Source organism: Lissotriton vulgaris, chromosome 12 (genome assembly GCF_964263255.1).
Source record: "Lissotriton vulgaris chromosome 12, aLisVul1.2, whole genome shotgun sequence".
Classification (NCBI taxonomy): Eukaryota; Metazoa; Chordata; class Amphibia; order Caudata; family Salamandridae; genus Lissotriton; species Lissotriton vulgaris.
In genome coordinates, this window is record NC_141700.1 from 194,619,119 (window position 1) to 194,642,129 (window position 23,011).

A 23,011-nucleotide genomic window follows, 5' to 3' on the forward strand; every position below is an offset into this window, starting at 1 on the left:
CAGTGCCACCACGCCAAGTTAGGCCTAAGCCCATGAGTGCCACAGAGGCAGCCTCTTTAATTGCTCTTTCACCATCGACCAGTGATGTTGGCGTTGACTCATTGCAAAGTAGCATCCAATCAACGCAGGGCATAATTCATCTGATGAGTGTTCAACCACAGCAGCAACGACAACCACTGGTGCAACAAGGAGAGGTGCAAGAAGTGGCGCAAGGAGTGGCTCAAGGAGTGGCGCAAGGAGTGGCGCAAGGAGTGGCGCAAGGAGTGGCACAAGGAGTGGCGCAAGGAGTGGAGCAAGGAGTGGCGCAAGGAGTGGTGCAAGGAGTGGCGCAAGGAGTGGTGCAAGGAGTGGCGCAAGAAGTGGCGCAAGGAGTGGCGCAAGCAGAGGTGCAAGATGGGACGCATGGAGAGGCGCATGGAGAGGCGCAAGTAGAGGCGCATAGAGAGGCACAACTGCCCACAATGCTTGTTCCTCCAGAAGTAGGGGCACATCAGGAAATCGAGATTCAAGCGCAGGTATCATCCAAGCAAGCCACTCCTCCTGATGATCTATTGTCTTCCAGATCCCCAGCAAGAAAAAGGTCAAGGAGGGCTAGTACAAGTTCTTCTTCAAGCCCCTTTCCTTCTGATGATCTTGATTGGAACCCACCAATGCAGTCTGAGAGGGAGGCACACCATGAGCCTACAAAGATAGCTGAAAGGAAGGTTCCCGGAAGGCTTTCACTTATGGGTGATGACGACGAACAAGAAGTAGAAGTGGTGTAATCTGCTGCTGATGAACAGTCTGACGAAGATGACCCATTCATCACAGTTTGTCACTCCAGCCCCAGCAGGCATTCAGCAGACAGACATTTTTACCCTATCCCAAAATGCTGCTGAGAAGGATGCGGGCGGCGTGGCACTGGTACCACCACCAACACAGGTAACTACTACACCAACACGACCTACAGCTTCCATATTTTCTCGTCAGATGGGCAGGCAGGGACCTACATCAAGCTCAACCTCCATTACCTCAAGTAGTGGTGCTGTAAGTGCACAACAGAGTCAAATTCAGCCACGCCCATCCTCCACTTCATCTGGCATTGAAAGTAGCACCTCCACGACAACCAGAAATCTCCAGTCCCCAGTTTGGGACTTCTTTAGTATTAGCAAAAAGGCGGAAAACCTAGTCATTTGTTCGATTTGTAAACAAGTAGTTAGTCTGGGTAAGCTTGGTACCAACTATGGTACCAGAGGCCAGAGAGGTCATCTAAAAAAAGACCCATTTATCCAGTGGGAGGCGCACCTAAGTAACATCCGGAAAGCCAAAAGTACAAATCCAAATGTAGACAGTGATATTGCATCTGATGACGAGGAGGAGCAGATCGTGCAGGGGGGAGGTGAACAACCGAGAGACATTTTTTCTAGAACACACAGTACCCCTGGCAGCAGCACCAACACCCTCCTCTACCCCAACAACATCAAGGAGGCACAGTAGTCTGGTAGGGAGACCAATGCAAAAAAGTAAATCAATGAGCCTAACTGGGTTGAAGAGGTCTGGATCCTCCTCATCACATATGAAAACGGTCCAGACCACCATTTAAAGCATGTTTTGGTCGGAGGCGCCATTTGAACGCAACCTCCCAACAGCACGTCTTTATAATGCAATGCTGGCTAAAATGTTAGCGCTGGACCTTCTCCCTTTTACTTTCGTGGAAGGGGTGGGCTTTCTAGAATTTGTGTCAACAGTCTGCCCTAAATGGAAGGTTCCTAGCAGGTCCTGTTTTACCAGAGTTGCGGTTCCAGCACTACATCAAGATGTGCTATAGGTGATTGGGGCAGCTTTGCAGAAGAGTGCTGTTCACACTATCCACCTGACAACAGACATGTCAACCAGTTGCCAAGCCGTTGATTACATGTGCATCACTGCACACTGAGTCTCTTTTGCAGGGGTTAGAGACAAGAGAACTGCAGGTGTTGACAGTGCCACAATTTGTCAAGCTAGTCGGAAACATGCAACAGTAGCCATGTTTGCAATGGAAAAATCTCAGACTGCAATAAACATTTTGGAGGAGTTTAACAGTAAGGTCTTTAAATGGCTGCATCCAAGAAAGCGCATGATTAGTTATGTTTCCACGCATATTTGCAGTAATATAGTTATGGCCATGAATGATGGTAGCTTTTTCAGAGTGCCGCGTTTGGCGCACAGTATTAACATTGTTGTTCAAGATTTTGTGAAAAAAGAAAACAAAATGAGCAAGTTACTGACCACCAGCTGAAGAAACTGCACACATTTCCGCCATTCTTTTAAGGCCTGGAAGCAGCTGAGCATCATTCAACGTGTCCATAGAGTGCCAGTCAGAGGACTCATCCAGGAGGTGGCAACACGTTGGAACTCAACCTTCTACATGCTTGAGCGTCTGTTTGAGCAGTGCTTGGTAATCAATGACTATGTCTTTGCACAGGGTTCTTCTATGAGGGGCATGAGGCTAGAGGTGGAGTTATGGGACCTAGTTAAAAGCCTGACAGACATGCTTCGTCGTTTTGAGGTCTTCACACTCGAAGTCAGCAGGGAGGACTGTACTTTGGGCAAAGCTATCCCATTGTTGCGCATGCTAGAGCACCAACTGAAGACGGTGTCTTCAACGTTCAAAGATGATACTGACAAGCAAGACGCATATCACTTGGCGGAGAGCTTATTAACCCTCCTACTTGACAATGCAAGGCTCAAAGGAATACATTGTGAACAACATTACATTTGTGCCACTATTATTGATCCAAGGTACAAAAAGGCGCTGGCCAGCAATACATTGATTCCTTTTAATGAAGCAGATTTTTCAAAGTGCAAACATTGGCTAGCTCTGTCAGCCACTCGGTTCGAAAAAGAGCAGCAGGAAATTGAAGGAACCAGCAGAACTACTACTGAATCAGCAGGCCATCCCGCGTCAAGGTGCACTTCTGTGGCCACAGGCAGTCACTTTCCCTCAGAGCCGTTACCGACACCAGCAACCGTATCATCATCATCCTCACCTGCACCAGGCCCAGCCATAATATTGTCGGAAGCAGATTGGATAACTCATCAAGTGTTTGCTTAATCCAGTGTTGATGCAAAGGCCACAGATTGTACACAAAGTGGAGCACCCCTGCATGACCTTGAGTGGATGGTGAAGGCCTATCTGGATGACCCAACAGAGGTCTTCATTGATCACAACCCATTGCTGTATTGGTATGGGAAAAGGGGTCAATGGCCACTGATCACCAAGCTGGCTCTAAATTATTTGTCTTGCCCACTCGCAAGTGTTTCTTCTGAACGTGTTTTCAGTGCTGCTGGTGCCATTGCAACTTCAAAAAGGATCCGCCTCTCACCCAAAAATGTGGAGAGGTTAACAATGATCAAGATGATTCAGCACTTCATACCACCAGATTACAAAATACGTGAATCCAAGCAGGAAGAAGAGGAAACTGACACTGACTTAGGTGACGGAAGTTCTCTGTTAGCTGACCTACTCCCGTCTCAATTCAGAGTTTGGGGACGAGTTCTACTTCCCTGACACCTAGGCCTGAAACTGACTTCCTTTTTTTTCGTCCTTATTCACTTTTATTCCTGTGTGTCTTTCTTTGTTTTGCAACTTTTACCACAACAAATCTCTAATCACAACAAATCCATCTTCAGCACTGTCTTCGTCTATATTCCTTATTGAAGGTGCCGCTGTCTGCATTCCTGAAGTTCACAAGTTCACATCTCAGTCATGCACCTCTATCCTCCTCCTCCAGACTCCCCCTATCCATTTCCCTCAAGGCAGATGGCTGGTTTACGCAGAATCAAGAAACTGTCGCTTCGTAGACGAGACCCCTCAAAAGAAGTGGGACTGGAATTACTGACTATATGCTGATTGCTGACAGTTACTTCTCAAATTGAAACGAGAGGCTGCCCTGTGGGCCTTTGCTTTAAGAAGAAGATGCCGACAAAAAGTGGAACAGGTAATGAATAATGAGATGGCATGCAGTGGACAACACTGGCTGTCTGGCTCTGATGAAAGCAATTCCTGTTTGTTGTGCATGAAATTAATCATATGTCTTCTGGTAATATTTAATCTTATACACATTAAATGTAACTTTAGCCTGAAACTGACTCCTGAGGCGGAAGCTGGGAGCGGCGCTTTTAAAATTGTATTCTCTGTCACTTGTACTGTGTTTTTACTTTATTGCTTGAGCACTCACCCCCTGTTCTCCGGATCGCTTGTACCCGTGCAGCCGATTAAGGCGCTGCTGTGGGCCACGGGAAGGATTGCCGCCATTCTTGGGGGAATCCCTGGGTTTTGGCCATGCCCACTGACACTAGGCCATGCCCCTCTTGCTATTTAAATCGCGCCTCCTTCACCGCACGTCTTAGCTTGAAACTGACTCCTGAGGCGGAAGCCGGGAGCGACGTTTTTAAAATTGTATTCTCTGTCACTTGTACTGTGTTTTTACTTTATTGCTTGAGCACTCACCCCCTGTTCTCCGGATCACTTGAACACGCGCAGCTGATTCAGGCGCTGCTGCGGGCCACAGGAAGGATTGCCGCCATTCTCGGAGGAATCCCTGGGTTTTGGCCACGCCCACTGATGCTAGGCCACAACCCTCCTCACTCTTTATAACGATGTGCCTTCCCCGGCCGTGCAGCAGCCGCGTGCAGCGGGCATGCCAGCGGCGAGCCGAAGGCGCGATAAAGGCAAGCCCGTCTCCGCCCATCCGTACCAGCCCTGGTCCCGGGGCCCCTTACCCTGCCTATCCCCTTACTTATTCTCCCAACCAACTCTTGGCGTGCCAGGACAATTGGCCCATTAGCTCTTCCACCTTGGCCCGGATCAATACTCTTGAAATTGCTCATCTCCACCGCGCCAATCCTTCTATTCCGAAGCCCGGGCCGTGTACGGTGCTGTCACGCCCTGCTTCTTCACTATCTCATCCTAAGCCTTCTGGAAGCATCCCCCCCACGGCCTCCGTCTCTTTTCTCAACACTCGGTCTGCAGTCAAGCATCAAATAGTGCTTTTCAACCTTCTTGAATACTCCAAACCCAAGATCCTGTTTCTTACTGAAACCTGGTACACCGCTGATTCCCTACCAGATGTTCTTACTTCCCTTCCTGAGCCGTACTACATCTTCCGTGCCAATCTTCCTGAGGAGAAGACCGGCGGCGGAGTGACAATGATAGTCCATTCTAACCTTCAATTCCTACACCTTTCTTACCCTCCTATCACATCAGTTGATTTTCTGGTGGCACGTTCCACTGATCTTGGAGTTCCGCTTACTGTGGTGATCCTCTATCGCACCCCCCAACCCATGCCCCATTTCATCCCAGCCATACAGCACCTGCTGGCCACTCTCGTGGTCAATAATTCCGTTGTCCTCCTACTAGGTGATTTTAACTTTTGGCCAGGTGACCCGCGTGAGGACACTATGTCCAAAGACTTCTCTGACACCCTTCATTGCATCAATTTCACCCCCAATATCTCTTCCCCCACCCATACTCATGGACACACTCTTGACCAAGTATGGTCCGCTAACCTGCCTATCTCTACTCCCATTATATCCCCCTGCGCCTGGTCCGACCACTTCCTGATCACCTTTTCCGCCCTTTTGGGGGAGGTCAACTCTCCCTCTCTCCCCAAGAACATCTGGGCTCGCAACTGGAATAGGGTGGATTTGGCCGCTTTAGGCCACTCTCTAGCTATTTCTGCTCCTACTCTGACAGACATTTCTCCCAATAGGCAGGTTGCCACCATTAACAACTGGCTCTCAGAGGCCTGCAATCAAATTGCACCACTCAGACGGGTTAGAACTCGCTGCCTCCACGACGCCAACAGATGGTTTACCAATGCCCTTAAAAAACAGAAATTGGAACTCAGGCAGGCTGAGTGCCACTGGCGTTTCAAATACTGCCCTGACATTAAGACTCAATATCTGATTCTCCTCCGGGCCTATAAAAAGGATATACTCACCGCCAAACTCCAATACTTTTCCCGGAAAATTTGTCTGGAAGCCAAAAAACCTAAGGAGATCTTCACGATTGTGCACAAGCTAGCTGCCTCCGACAGAGTTGCTTCCAACCTTATTCTTTCGCAATCCCTCTGTAACGCTCTCAATGACTTTTTCATTGAAAAGATCACTACCATTAAACAGAACATCCCCCTGGCCCCTCCTCTCTTTTCCTGCCCTTCGCCACCTTTGCACCTCTCCTCTCTTGAACAATTCCCTCTGATATCCGAAAAGATCTTTTGTACTCTCCTGGGGAAAGTAAAAACAGGCTCTCCTGATGATTTTTGCCCGGCCCACATTTTGAGGGAGATCTTCTCCTGCTGCCCAGCACCCCCAATTACCCTCCTTAATACCTCCATTACCCTAGGAATTGTACCAGACGTGTTCAAATCGGCCATGGTAATCCCCATCCTAAAAAAACCCGGTGCCGACCCCTCCGTTCCTGCTAACTGTATGCCCATTTCACTGCTTCCACTCCTGAGCAAGATTCTTGAGAGCCACATCACCTCTTCGCTCTCCTCCTACATTGAGGCCAACCATCTTCAACCAGGCCGGTTCCGTCCCGCACATTCCACGGAATCCGTTGTCCTCTCTGTGGTCGATGAGCTCAGACGCAGCGCCGATATTAATTCCCCCCAGGCCCTAGTCCTTCTCGATCTTTCCGCCGCCTTCGACACTGTCGACCATTCCATCCTTCTCGACCGTGTCGGGGGCACCGGTTTGCGGGGGCCGGCCCTGCCGTGGCTTACCTGTTTTTTATCAGGCCGTTCTGTACCCCAGGGTTCTTCTTTATCCTCTCTTCTGTTTAACCTGTATATACATCCCCTTATTGTTGCTTTACAGGACATGGAGACCACGGCGTTTAATTACGCTGATGACCTCCAGCTTATCTTTAACCTCTCTTCTTCTCCTGACTCAATTTCTACAGTTCACTCCATCCTTACTTTCATCTATAACTGGATGAATCTCAACCAATTGAAGTTGAATCCTGATAAGACGGATCTGGTTCTCATTGGTGGTCCCTCTAATCCCTGGTCCTCTGCTTTCGGGCCGCCTATCTTTGGTTCACCCCCATCTCCCTCTACCTCTGTGAAAACCCTGGGCATCAAAATCAGCCAAGATCTCTCTATGTGGCCTCAGATCAGCTCGGTAGTCTCCTCTTGCTTTTTATCCCTCAGAACTATCCGCAAAATCTTGCGGTATTTCTCGGTTGAAGCTCTCAAGCTCATTGTCCTGGCGATGATCTTATCCCGCCTGGACTATGGCAACGCTCTGTATGCTGGCATTCCAGCCTACGAACACCGCTGTTTGCAGCTCATCCAGAATCAAGCAGCTTGCCTTATCTACAGGCTCCCAAAATCCAGTCACATCACCCCTCTGCTAAGGACTCTCCATTGGCTCCCCATGAGGGAAAGTTCGCTTTTCAAGATGGGCTGCCTGACTTTTATGTCCTTAGCCGGCACTGCCCTGCCTTCGTTAGATCTATGATCAACGCATATGTTCCTGGCAGAAATCTTCGCTCATCCTCCAAGTTCCTCCTCAATGTTCCCCGCATTTGAAAGAAGAAATTTGGTGGCTCCAGATTTTCGACCCTTGCCCCCTCCTTCTGGAATGCACTTCCTTTCGCAATTAGATCCATTCCCTCCTACGTAGACTTTCGTGCAGCCTTAAAAACCCACCTCTTTTCTCTAGCATATCCATCTTAAGCTCACCTCCCCCTCTCCCTCAGTTCCAGTCTTTTTCTACAGTGCCAAGAAACCGCTTGGTAGTAGAGCGCTCTACAAAACCCTTTCAACTTCAACTTCAACTTCAACTCAAGTCTACTCTGTTTTTACCTTGTTTAATTCAAATTGTACTTCTACTGCATGGGCCACTATGTTGCATTTTTTAATATGCAAAATGTCCTTGGACTCACTGTGTGTGTAGACTGTGACTGCATGAACAACATTGAGTTTGCCAATATACCATGATGATGATGAGTCTTGATGATCAAAGTTACATAATATCTTTTTTCTTTACAGTCACTCACTGGGATGGATGGATCATCATCCTGAGTTTACGGAAGAACTATGGCCATTTCGTGAGTGGCAAACAGGTAAACAAGTCAACAACAACTACAGCAGAACTACATGTCTGTCTAGTTGTGGTATGGAGTGGTCGAGCCAGTGTAGTGTTGTTATGCCAGAGTCCAGACAGCAGTTCATGTAAAATTGCGGCTATATGACTTGCTGCATACAATTAGATATGCTTTGTCTGTCTGTGTCAAAGAGGTATTCTACATCTAGTTGCTTCTCTCAGTGGTGCCTGCCTTGACCGTCTGCATGGCCCTGGCCTGCTGTGTGCTAATTACTATCCTTGAAAAGGAGACTCAGAGTATGCAATTTAGAAATGATGCTTGTATGTAAACTGTCGCCTCTGAAACTGAAAGTGTTATTTTTGCACTACACACCATGCCTTAAATTTTTTCTCTGTGGCGTTTTAATATCACTTCCTGTTTTTCCATCAACAATTACAGGCCGGCTTTTACCCTGTGCGATGGGAAAACGATTAACTTCGGCTTACCATTAGCGATCCGTAATTCTGCAACCACCAGGCAGGCAGTGGACAGTGTGTCTGGTCACCAAGATTGATCGACGGAGCATCAGATGGAATGGAGGAGTACCTGCGAATAAGAGGAATGGCTGGATGCATGCAACTTCCCAAATTGAACAGGACAACTACAACATACAGTAACAGTATCCTCTTCACTTTTCCTTATCTTTTAAATAATGTTATTGTTGTGAACTTCTATGAGTGTGACTCTGTGCGTTTGTTGGCTCTCTGCTTCAAATAAATCCCTCCAGCTATTTTATAAGTTTCTTTGCTGTTTTTAAAACTAATTTATTGTACTAATAAGTGTTTATTCTCTCTGAGGGCAGATAGGCAGGTGACATTGCGCAATTACTGCAGCCCTGTACTGTCAAATTGTTTCTCCATAGTTGGTAAGTTGCAGTAAGCACTACTTTTCAGTAACCTAACCATCCAGTTAGCAAACAACTTCATGCATGCAGTAGTGCACTTCCTTTATGTCCCTTAACCGATGTATGGATATCTTCGTATCCAAAGATTTGTTTTTCTTCATTTGTTGTTTGTCCATGCTGTGTTTTTTTTCCTTTCTCCACAAAACTTTCCCAAAAACCCCCATTCCCATCCAATTTTCAAACCCTAACCCTCTTCCCCCGGGCTGTTTGGTTTTCATTGAGGTGTGACTAAATGACAACAATAATTCCAAAGACTTGCTGGGGAGGATAAGGTCAAAGCAACAGAAAATTAATTTCAAGGCTGGTGAAGGAATCCGAGGATATATTCTCATTCTTATTCTGCTTGACACACACCCATGAGTATTTGCAAATCAAATCAGAATTTCATGTGCGCCATCAAGTGGATTGATCATCAACAACATCCTCCTCCTCCACGTGACGAATGCGTACGCTGCTGTGTCCTTCACCTTCAGTACTATTTCTTGTAGTAGCCATACTCCACGCAACTAGTACTTATATTTAAAATACTTTAGATTTGCTTAAGCTACAATTTATGGCACTGTTCTTGTGTACTTTACTATCTATCGTACTGTTCTAAAGCTACACTCAGGCCTCTCAATGTTTCATTTCCTTTTTTTTCATATGCTGCTACTGCAAGTGTGTACCACTACTACTACCACCACAACTATGACATTTCATCCGTCCAGGATTCCATAGCCAACCTTAATCGCCATTTGCCATGCAGCCAGCCCTGTGCCTAGCCCTATTCTCAAACAGGAATCACAGGTAAGATAAGCATTTTGGGGAGGAAGAATAATGGAGTAGGAGGAGAGGAGAGACTGGCGGTAGTACTAGTAAAGTAGTAGGACAATTGAATTCACTAACTCTGTCAGTGGCACTTTTGTACTAATTTGGGCAATTAGACAATTTGAATCAACCAGCCAGTTAAGTTTCAGGAAAACAAACGTACAGTTAACCCACCACTGCCTCCTCAACAAAACAGTAAAACAATGCGGATTCTATGTATAAGTTGAAATAAATAATTATTTGAGCACTAACAAAAATAAACTATCCCACAAGAAGACCCGACCCACCCCCCTCCATAACCCCAACCATTGTCCATGAAATCAACGTCCCCAGTCCAAAAACCCCAATGCCCAATTCCCACCCCCCAAAAAACCTTTAAAAAAGGGGCAAGGGGCAGTCTCTCTACTTCCGCCGGCGGTGTCCTTTGGCCAGGTGGTCACAATGCTCTCTCCGGAGGTCCTTGAGCAGGGCTTTCGACCTCGCCACCTGCTGCTCATGGTTGGACACTCTCAGGGTCAAGCGGTGCACCCGACCCTTGCACTTGCAGGTACTGTGGGGGGCAGCTGTTGTTTTTGCTGCTCGGCGGCGGCGGGTGGCTGCCGGACCGTGGCTCCATACCGCTGGAGTTTGCGCTGACTGTATGACCCAGGGTCAGTGCAGGAGGATGCAGCTGTCGTGGATATTGCTGACTGCGACTGCGTGTCCTCCTCCTCCTGGGCCACTAGCGGCCGATATTCGGTGACAATTGCCTCCAGCTCCCGATAACGGGCCAGTCTAGCCAACTCTTTCCTTGTTCGTTTGGAAGTAGTATCTATATGAAGAAAGAAAAACATACTGTAACCAATGCTCTTTAAGATTAACACAAAATAATTCAGCAGAAAGTTGTGCCACAGTAGCACTAGCAACTTGCAAGCACAGTACATAACATTTGTGGCACGTATCTATCTAACCTCCCACTTCATTGGCCTCTGCTCTAACATTAGTGGGAGTTTCAGGAATCCTACTAGCACTATATGGACCCACTACATTAGACTCAGACAGTCACCAGTCTTCTTCTTATCTCTTGTTTAGCGAAATTGGTACGTAAACTTGTGGAAGCCGGCATAATGCCAGCGCAGTCAACTTGAACCCGAGAAAAACAGACGCAAGCCATGATGACACAGACTTGCGTTACTATTACCAGTCAAGTACATGCCGGTGGTGAAGCTCTTACTTTTCTATTACGGGTGGCACTGGCCATACTCTGTTACAGGGGCTACTGCTTAATTAATTTAACTTTCACCCTGCCCTGGCCCGGACTACTACAAAAGGAAAATGAAGAAGATAAATAATATGATCATCTATCCATTCACAGGATATTTGCTGACATATGTGATGACATTTAGGTGCTTTGTTTTTCATAGAGTGAACACCGATAGGCCACACATGAATGACAGAGTTGTGAAAAAATTATTAACAGAGGTAGTGAGTGAGTGGTCACCATAATCACCGGATATATGCTGTGCTTGCAAACTACTGTTACTAGTCATGGTATTATTCTGAAAAATTACAACTTTTACTTCCCTCGGCTTTGCTACTCTGGCACGGACGTGCAGTCTTACATGATCTTAAAAGTAACACTCTTCATCCAGTGACCGTCTACTCTGTCTACATACACCTATGCTAACTATGAGGAAGATACCATACAGGCATCCATCCATTCAAAGTAAATGTCAATCATTCTTCTTAATGTCTGACTCTCAACTGGACAAACCGAAAAATAAACCTTTTTATTTTATTTTGTAAACCACTAGCTATGCATCCGTGCTTGACTTGCATTTAAATTTGAACCAAAAGTTATATTGCGCACACATATAGTTACTGTTTCACCCACCCAGGCAGTCCTCTTTTCTTTCTCCTTCCACCCATCCCTGCTTCAGCCTTCAACCCGCCATGCATCAGATTCCCAGCCACCTCGGGCAGCATTCAAAAACAAGTATCATTCTTTGCCAGTCATTAATTTTCACTCGCTCGTCCTTCCTTACACCCTTATTTCCCTTTTCGTTCATCCCATCCATCAAGTTAATCTCTGATCTGACTTGGCTTCTTGATAAAACTTTCACAGCTGAGTTGAAGTCAAATTTAGAGGAGGCCATTGGTTACTCATCAACTCCCGTCGCTATTACTAATGAGAAGTAAAGGGTGACTTTCTTCTACCTGATTGACAAAAACTTAGTTCTAAATGTGTAAGTCTTCTTAACAGTAAAGTGTACTTGTACTGTACAACATATACACCCCTGCAGAGAGCCCACTCTGCAATCTCAATAAGTAAGGAATATAATAGCTTACCACTGCCCGCCACTACCGTGGCATCCCCCACAGCAGTTCCTGATGGCTGTGGCACCGCATCCACCCCTGGAGTGCCCACCTCCGCACTGGCCCCGGCACCGGTGGTTGGCTGTGCCGATAGTGTTACGCCTAGAAAATACATTTAATATTTTTAGATGCCATATACACCACTCCCTATTTTGTCTAGGAATGAAAAAAAGTTGCTAGTACTACATAAACAAATGTAATAATTTGTGACTCTCTAGTCTAAACTAAAAATGTCCCTTTCTTTACGGAGGGGTGTATTTTATTCATGGTTAGCCATTACATGTGATGCTACACTTTTTGACACAACTGATGAATGCTTGCTTTTTAACATGCACCATTTTTCTCATAACAGACAGAAGCTTCCCTTCTACGAACAAGAGCAAGATCATCATCTTATGTTAGTTGGAGTCGTCAACGATTCATCCCCACCAAGACTTAAAGTTCCAACCAGGTGAGGGCTCTCCAACAATTAATGTGTGAAATCAGCCACTTTTCAGTCGTTCACCGTTTATCTTATATGACATTGATTTTAATAAATGTTTTTATATAATGCACAATTACATTTTTTACAGAGTACACACAAAGCTAGATGTTTTACTTTTAATAAAGCTTTAAAACTTACATAGACTCTGTGGTTTTTGGTCATGAGTGAGTGAGCGAAAGGGTTTGCAATTTGCAAGCATGAGTCCGTGACTCTGAGAGGTCGGGACTCCTACTCCATAGTCTTATGTTCTGGGTTGTATAATCATTGGGGGTTCATCGCTGCATTCAGGAGTTAAATAATGACTCTGACACACTAGCTGGTCAGTAAGGAGATTGGGGTTGCAACTTCTGTTATGACTGAGGTATGTGGAAAGGCTAACTGCGCCTATTATCCTTTATAACAAATGCCCTATTTCTTGTCCATAGTTCTGTATGTGCAGAATAGTCCCTGCAACAGTAGTAGTATGTCCTCCTATCCAATCAAAAAGTAAACTAGTATCTTATTCTTGGTGGCCATTGACAGTTTATTGTTGGTAATTGTCAAAGCATAAACATATAGAAGACTTCAATAGACAATATAGACCCAGAGGACTGCACTCAGTGCCTAGAGCTATTGCTGAATAGAATAGGAGTTTTGTTTAACACCTTTTGCCAACTGTGCAAGCTTAGCTAGGTTCACAGACAGACTAATAATAATCTAGTTGCACCACAGAGAGTCATAGTAGAGGCAGGATAAGAATTTAGAAACAGTCTACAAGAAGATCAAAGACTGTTTAAGGAAAAAATAGAATTATGAGGAACGTTTGGAAAAAATAGGTGCTGTAAAAGATAGGGAAGTATAATTATTAATGTTATCAGGAAAACTTACTGGGACCAGCAGAAGAGCCCTCGGTGGACCTATCCTGGCCTTCATGCTCCGCCGGCGCTGCTACCTCCACCTCTGTCCTCTTTCCCCTGGTGATTCTGATGTACATGAAAGAAAGACACAAACATGGATGATTGTTGTCAACCAAATCAAACATTTAAAACAAAACAATAACCAAATATTTTGGGGAAATAGACAACAAATAAACAACTCCCTAAACCAACTACAAAAAGGTTCTACTAGGACTGGCAGGCAGCACTCCGCAGCACACGAAGTGACAGGCACAGTCCGCCATGATTGCAGACCACTAAAAGTTTCCTACTACATAACCAGTCATAATATACTCAAACTATCAATCCACCATCACTATCTCTTCTTAGCGGCAGGAGTACAAGGAAGGACTGGACTTGAGTCTCTAGTGTCTAGCATTACACAGTTCTGTAAGGAACACTCATACATAATCACTCAGGCCAAACAAGCACAAAATTGAAAATAAGTAAGCGTAGTAGCACCTTCAGCGAGCAGGCAAGCACCTGCAATCAAAAAACCTTTTGAATCATAATTTAACTGCAATGTAATCTCTAGTGTCTAGCATTACGCAGTTCTGTAAAGTACACTCATACATAATCACCCAGGCCAAATGAGCACAAAATTGAAAACAAGTAAGCATAGTAGCACCACCAGTGAGCAGGCGAGCACCTGCAATCACAGAACCTGTTGAAACATAATTTACCTGCAATGTGATCTCTAGTGTCTAGCATTACGCAGTTCTGTAAAGTACACTCATACATAATCAGTCACCTTTTGAAACATAATTTACCTGCAATGTAATAGGCAGCATTCTTGCTCTTCGGAAAAAAGAAATATTTGCAATATCATAACACAGAGCAGGAGAAAACAAAGTAGTGATTTAATAGTTACAAGTACTCACCAAGCCCAGGGATCTCAACACCAAGCAGGTCGAGCAGGTCTTGTTCCCGGTCCAGGATGTCAGACCATCGGTGCATCGCCTGATTGTAGGTGCACCGGACCCCAGACTCCCGATACATGGCCCGGCACACCTTCCTCCATAGCTGGCGACGCTCCCAGAGCCCGTACCTTGTACCGGGTCTGCCGCCTGCCGCAACGGTCTTGGGGAGGTGGCGCTGTACAAAAAACACCAGTGCGGCCACCTCCACCGCGCTGAAGATCTCTCTGGGACTTACTGATTCTCCCTTAACCTCCCTCAAGGGAGCCGGCTATGGGGTGCGGGAGTTTTCTCCTTGGGCTTGCCGGCACCCTTTGCCATGGTCCGGGTAAAAGAGAAGGAAAGAATAGGGGAAAAAAAGTAAATAAAAGAAAAAAGAGAGCTAAGCAAAAAAAGTCGTTATTAAAGTAACAAAAAGTTGAAAAAAACTCAAAATATAGATGTAGAAAATAGAGAGATAGATAATGAGTAAAATAGATTAAAAAAAAGGTTCAAAGAAACAAAGGATTGCAAAGATTAAAGCAGGATCGAAAAAGCATGCCCAGAACCATAGCAATGAATGAAAAACAAGATGGCCGCGCCCATTGCGACCACGTGGGTAAGTTTGCATGATATTTCCCCTGCGAGCACGCAAAAACAGACGCGAACATGTAATTGAGCCCCGCACATAGGAAATGCACAACGCGAGCATGCAACTTGCGCCCGGAAACGGAAATACGCAACGCGACCACTGAAAACAAGATGGCCACACCCATGTACAACCGTATGGGTATCTTCGCGGTAGCTGCGCTGAAAAAAAACCAGCGATCACGCAAAAATAAGAAATCCTCAAATTTGCACAAATTAGCTGATTTTGCAGACCGCGAGTACGTATTTGCGCAAATTTGCGTACCGCAAATTTGCAAATTTCGCCCATACTTAATTCCAAACAGGAAAAGGAGAGTAGCTTTGATTTACGAAGCACATCTGGGAGAGGGTCTGATACATCAGGGGATCTCGAAAACAATATTAGAAATAAAGGAGATGTACTGGTGGCCAGGAACGAATGCACACATTCACACATTGGCAATTAACTGCATAGACTGCAAAAGAGATCGCAGCACAGAAGGCCATCAGATTCCTGACTACAGTGTAGCCAGCCCAGTACAGACACCATTGTTAGACAGCATTTGACTTTCAACACGCAGAAGTCCCTGTGAACAAATGCGGTCCCACAAATATTAAGACAAGGTTCATTTGGACGTGGCCTCAGCGTTCGGCTGATGCTCAAACTGTTATAAAAATATGAGAGTCTTTATCGGCACATACACAGTTGGCACTCTACATTCTGACCAGGGTTCTGTGTTAAGCTCTTGAGCTTACAAGGAGGTCGTGGCCAAATTGGGCGTTGCATTGCGGTACTCTAGTCCATTCCATCCTGAGGGAAATTCGATTGTGGAGAGAAAAAACTGGGACATAAAGCAATCTATAACAGCTAGGGTATTAGATTCGGGTGACGGGTGGGTCAAACATCTAATAAGTGTCCAACATAGTCTTAACAATCTGCCAAGAAGTTCTCTAGGGGTATCACTCCATATGAAGTCTTTTTTGGGACCAGAATGTTAGTATCGGACCTCGATTGTCAGACTTCAGTGGTAGACCAAAAACCCTTTGATATCAACGACTGTTTGGCTGTTTTACAGGACTTAAATGAAATAAGAAAGAAACAAAGTAACATGTTCCTGAAGACAACCACCACTGAAGAGAAACCGACTGTCCCAGCAAGGCCTGTCTGGATTCCTAAGCTTGGGGATCTAGTCTGAGAAAAGATCGTGGACAAGAAGGAATGTGGGCCTTCTTACAGACAACCAGTACCTGTCCTAGCAATCCACGGATCAAGAACCGTATTACTGCCGCCCCTTGCTGGTAGAAAGGAGAACAGGTTTGTGTCAATTGACCTGGTCAAACCACATCATGTGGCCGATCATAAGCAGTAGGCCAAGTGGACTCCGACCAAGTAGCAGACCCCCTAATCTGGCTACTATCCAAGAGGTTCAAACTGAGAGACTCATCACCTTTGAAGAATCTGCAGTGCGAAAAAAAAGGACTATGCAATAAAGCTATGGAACTTGTATCTCTTGAAACCCAAGTAACAGTTTGTCAAGAAACAACTGTCTACAATGAAGTAACACGTGATCAAGTAGTTCCATCGACTTCAACGAATCCTGATGCAATCCCTACAATTGACAGAATTGACTGTGGCTATTTCATTACCTTTGATACATTTTCTGAGGATCCAAGCAAACCTGAAATGACACCAGCAAAAAGAACTTTCAAAGAACAAGCAACAGACTTTTTTCATCACCTGGAAAAGACTTATCTGGCTTCACCATGGATTGAGCTTTGGATTGTATTAGGTGGGTTTTTTCTTCTACTTTGGTTGACTCTGGTGATAACTTTGGGAATGCTGATAAATGGAAGATATGTAAAAATGGACACAGCAAGTAAGAACATCAACTTATTACTCAAGGCACACAAATCCTCTCATTGTGAACAAAGAGACTTGTCAACAGTAAACATCACACCCGTTCCTATACCTGGTAGTATAGCTTGGGACAGAACTGACTGACATTTTTGGCCCATCGGAGCTGTTGAAGAGTCTACACCAGTTCAAGATTTCCTTGAATTACTTGGTTTCATCTAGTACCTTTTCTGATGATTGGGACTTCAAGACTGTTAATAATATGATGTCAGACTTAGAAATGTCTGCAGTATTCACAAATCATGAATATTTAGAAGGATCATCAGACTATGAACAAATGTATTGTTATAATCATTATGGTCACCATTTCTTGCACAAATCTGCAAATTCTAGACATGTATTAATGTAAAACCAATGGGAACATTGTCCTACACCACCAAAGTGTTGCTCGAAAACATTTGCAAAAAAATTTAACGTACTTTTCAGGGTTCAATGTATCCAATGCTGAAACATTTTACTTTAGAAATGTAAACAAAACAGGCATGAAAAGTATGTTGACAAATACCATATTTAGAAAACTTACAAATTGGCAGGGTTAAATGTAGACTATATTGCAGAAATCCATGTGCTAACACTTCTAAATGAACAATGTGTCAAACGAACTGTTTGAAAATTAATTTTTTTATTGTTGATTGTTTTCTTAGCTTTTTTGTATACCTCTTTTATCAAAAATATAAATGTATGTGATAAATATTAATAAAACTTGTACATTCTATATACACAATATTCCAATTATCAAACTCCTGTGTTCTCACTCTAGATCATTTATACACAATTTCTGTTCTATAGAAACTTACTGGTAAAACAGAAATCCTGAGGAAGGCAGTAGCTGAAACGCATTGGTCTGCACATCGTTACCAGTGACGTTATCAATGCTTTATAAATCAGTATATTGGATTTGAATATTTGTGACTCTCGGGCATTCTGTATATTACCAGCAACCATGTATTCTATTTTCATTCCTTATTTATAATTGTATTACTTTGTACAGATATTGATCAATTAGAAAATATTGTTCAACTTGAAATATATGGTACAGATAGAATATTGTGTATATAGAATGTACAAGTTTTATTATTAATGATCACATTCGATAAAAGAGGTATACAAAAAAGCAAAAAAAACAATCAACAATAAAAATAATAATTTTCAAACAGTTTGTTTGACACATTGTTTATTTAGAAGTGTTGGCCTTGGAGGAGAGCCCGGCTTAGGCTTACCGCCCGGAACATGATGGGCACGCTCCACTGGGAAGAACTTGCTCAGTCCAGAAGGAGCAAGGTGGTTCAGGACAAGATCTTCAACCAGGAGGTCAATCGAGTGAGTCTCAGGGTTTTCCGGAACACCTATGACGCGGATGTTGCTGCAGCTTGCCCTGTTCACAAAATCCTCCAGCCGATGGGACATCAAGTCATTAGCCGATTTCAAATTGCCAAGTTCGGTCTGAAGTTCCGACACATCGGCCGTGAGGCTAGAAGTCTTCAGATCCAACAACTTCACCTTCTCATTGGTCTTGGACAGGTCTGCCCTGATCAAGGTGACATCAATGGCAACCATGTCAATTTTATGAGCAAGAGCCTCATATTGCTGGCCGATGGTCTCCTTCATGTTGGTAATGGCACCCATGATGTCCTGCAGGGACAAATCAGTAGGGGCGTATGGGTCCTCTTTGGCGTCCTCCGGGGTACGACTGGAGACCCCAGAGGATCCTTTGGCTTGAGTGTACCGGTCCATAACGTTGGATTGGACCGGTCCCCCACGAAGGGGGGTCTTAGTCTTCCATTTCTCGACGTCGCCCCTGGCTGCCATGCTGGAAGATGCGCCCCAGAGAGGCCCACGAGACATAGTGAAAATGGCCACCTGCGGGCAAGGCTCCAAAAGTCCACTAAAACTGGCTCGTGCGGCCAAGACAAAGTCACGACTTGACCCAAGCGGCTGTGATGGTGAGGTAGCACTCGCACTGAATGGAGGCTGGACAGGTCCCCGACCAAGCGAAACTGTCTCGTAATCAGACCATGCCAGGACCCAGAAACGAAAACGAAAGTTGGAGTAGGGCTACTGAGGAGACCCCACTGCTGTGTTGTTCAACTTCGTCCCGGCTTCACAAGTCACCAAGTCCCCAGCTCGCCTCAAGGTGGGCCTCAAAAGTTCAAATCGCTGTAATTTTGGTTTCCCGAGTCCGAATTAAAATCTGAAAAGAGTTATGGACTCAGTCGAGGTTCATCTTCGAGAATCCGTCCAAGAATTCAGGATGTTATCAGGATCAGTTGCGAAGAGTGGCGAGGGTCCGGGGAGCCCTGTGCTCACGCGACCATCTTTGATGCGCGCTAGGCTCCTCCTATTTAGAAGTGTTAACACATGGATTTCTGCAATATAGTCTACATTTAACCCGGCCAATTTGTACGTTTTCTAAATAAGTTAATTTCCTGTTAGGGTGCATCCTATAATATAGTGGCCCCGTCCATTTGCCAATGTTGACAAATACCAAACAGATTTATTCTGCAGTCTTTTATGCCCAACTGTCCGAAATAGGTTTCGACTTTTGGAAAGACAACATTGACACAAAAACTGTCTGCGGCACAAAAGATTGGCAGGTGCAGGGTGAAGAAGCTTTGTTTTGAACCTGTATCATAACTGGGCAAATTATGTTTTTGAATGACACTATCCAACAGAAGTCTTGTCTTGGGTTAGCAAAGATCAAAGACATGAACAATCCGTCCATACCTACACCTAAACCTGTTAGTAACACTTCAGAGGGGGAGGTCTACGTACATACTATTTTGCATCACAACAGAACATATTGGAAAAAATGATTGATCTGGCACACAGACACAAAAACTGTCTATATAGATTCCTCAACAAATACAGGGTTTCACATTCAATAGGCCAGACCCAAGATATGTTCAAAGACAGTCCTGCAATAGTAACATCATACAGTGTAGGGAAGCTCTACCTTGCTTGGCTACATATGCAAAAACAACAATTGATGGATGGAATGTTGCACAATGGCAAAACATTTACCCCCAGTCACAGATCTGGATTTAATCCATCGTTATTTTGCTCACCACCACCCCCCAGTTCAGACATGGCCATATGCAAATTAGTCTTGACCCTGTGCCTCATGGGAACAGTCCAGCCCGAACTGCCAAGCCATGTCCTTCCTGGACCAGAATCAAGCATCCTAGGACTGGTTTTTGGCTATCAGCCTTCATCAGCTAGGATAGTTTGATTCCAGTGGCATGAAGAGCACGGGACAGGGACTGAGCATACCCGTCCAACTCGGGTGACAAATGTAAAAACAACAATTGATGGACGGAATGTTGCACAATGGAAAAACATTCACCCCCATTCCCAGATCTGGGTTTAATCCATCGTTATTTTGCTCACCACACCACCCCAGTTCAGACATGGCCATATGCAAATCCGTTTTGAACCTGTGCCTCATAGGAACAGTCTAGCCCGAACTGCCAAGCCATGTCTTTCCTGGACCGGAATCACGCTGTTGTGAACGTATCTAGGATCCTAATTAAATATTCCCGATTTATGCCCTTATGTGGTTATAACAAATCATATCCTTATAAAGGCATAAGAATCATATCCATATTTAGTCATAGCCAATGCAGTCCAAATACGGCAAGGCTACTTCTCTAGACTCCTAGAAAGTACAACGCATTCTTTAAACAAACCAAACCTCCAGCAGCCCGGGAATTCCCCCTGCTTTTGTTTTGATTTGTCCTAGAACTCCTGAGAGTCCTGAAAGAACTGTCAGTTCTTATTGACTGTTCTTAGTGACGTCTTATGTCCAACCTTATGTCAAACACGGCACCTTCCAGGTATAAATATACCAGCATTTGCCTTAAGCAACACATGGTGGTTTGGAGCAGAGCGGCTATCTACTTACCCAAAGCCCAGCTGATGTGAGTGCCGAAGGAAGCCGTCCCTCCCAATTGACGCACTGAGAAAGACGCTGTCTTTTCTCCTGCCGAGAAAATCCAGCTCCAGTGTTTCCAGTCACCCTTGCGAGTTACTGGGAGATCGAGTCCTGAGAACGAGATACAAGACCTCCTTCATTTTAAAACCAAGGTACGGAGCTGATTAGATCCTTAGAGAATTCTTGATTCAGATTCTTGGCAAAACTAACTTAAACTCAAACTGCAACTCCCTTACTCCTTCCCACGTACTAGGCTTAGGTTAGGTACACTGGGGTAGGCTTAATTTATAAGCACCAGTTGAGTTCGTTTAGTCCAACTTTTACCTTTGTATGTATTGTATATATTTTACCCGTTTTAAGCATCATATGGCTCGGAAACCATATCAATGCTTTTACAGTATTATTTCATAATACTCTTTTTACTGAACGCACTTTACTTTATGATAAGTATTGCAATTGTGGCAATTCACTTCTCTTGCATGAGAAAGAAGACTGCTCAATAAATAACACCTTTTATTGAAAACGCCCGTCTTTCTATTTCTCTGCACTCTAGTGAAACTAAGTATGCAAGATTGAATGAGTGAAATAGCTATCTATTGTTTTCACACAACTCTGGAGATATACTCCTTATTCTGGAGTGAGCAAAGTTGTCATGTTTATGCGGTTGTCAGAAACTAATCCCTTCTTGTCTAATCAGGGAAGTTAACTCCTCCTTGTTCATTTGAGAACGTTTCTAGTGACCTCTGAGCTAGCTGGCATACCTAATTAAGTCTAACATATTCAGTAGAGACCTAGAAGACCTCAGTCCTACGTCTAAACTGCCGTTTATGTTATTCCAATGCGCAGAGCCTCTTGGGAATATAGGAACTACACTACAAAGCATCCTAGGACTGGTTTTTGGCTATCAGCCTTCATCAGCGAGGATAGCTTGATTCCAGTGGCATGGAGAGCACGGGACTCATGTCTGAGCATACCCGTCCCACTATGGGTGACAAATGCAAAAACAACAGATGATGGACGGAATGTTGCACAATGGCAAAACATTCACCCCCAGTCACAGATCTGGGTTTAATTCATCGTTATTTTGCTCACCAAGCGACCCCAGTTCAGACATGGCCATATGCAAATCAGTCTTGACCCTGTGACGAATGGTTCCTCTGCCAACTTATCCTGCCACCTGCAAGGTTCACCAGCTGCAGTGATTGATCCAATTTTTGGACAACTTTCTAATGGAAGTACCTCATGTTGAACAATCACAGCTGCTGTGGCATGTTGGCAGGTCTACCCTATTTAGTAACTGTGTCAGCCAGGGTCACTTGCTGTACGCAAGTATTGTTTCCATATACCAAGATAGACAGGGAGTCACCTTTATGGTCTTCACTGAACATCTCTTCTATACAAATTGATACTTTAAGCAGAATGAAAGCCATTCTTTTGCAAAAAAATGTGCCACAGACCTCAGCCAAAGAGACCTATGATCTGCAAGTCGCAAGGACTTCTGCAGAGATACATGCCCTTTTAACTACAAACTGCCCTCTACATTTCTCAGAAATGTTAAGTTGTATCTTAAACATGGCTGATACGTGTGGTATGGTACATGTATTTAAGACTGTATTTTCTGGACTGTTAGCACCTTTTGAAGCAGTCCTAGGAGTATTTCCAAACTTCGTGCACTCGGTGTTTGGCGGACTGCCTCACATTTTGGGACTTGCTGCAGGGATACTATTTTTCCTCCTCCTGCTATGATATAGCAAGCCAATTCACCAGCAACACCCAGTTCTCCATGGAGACAACTCTACTGGCGATGAAGTGTCGTAAGCCCATTGTCCACATTTTGGGATTAACTTGTTTACAAGAATGAAATACCACATGGTTTCATTCATTCAGACCAATTTGGCAAGATTACATCTTACCTGTTCTACGCTGCCTGCTATGCGGAGAAGAATGCATGTTAGACTTATGTCTCACACTCCCATCAGACATGCCAATACTTTGCTTGAACCAGTAACAGCCCATGCACTGTGTTGTCCCCAGCGACTACCAATTCTGATGATGGCATTCA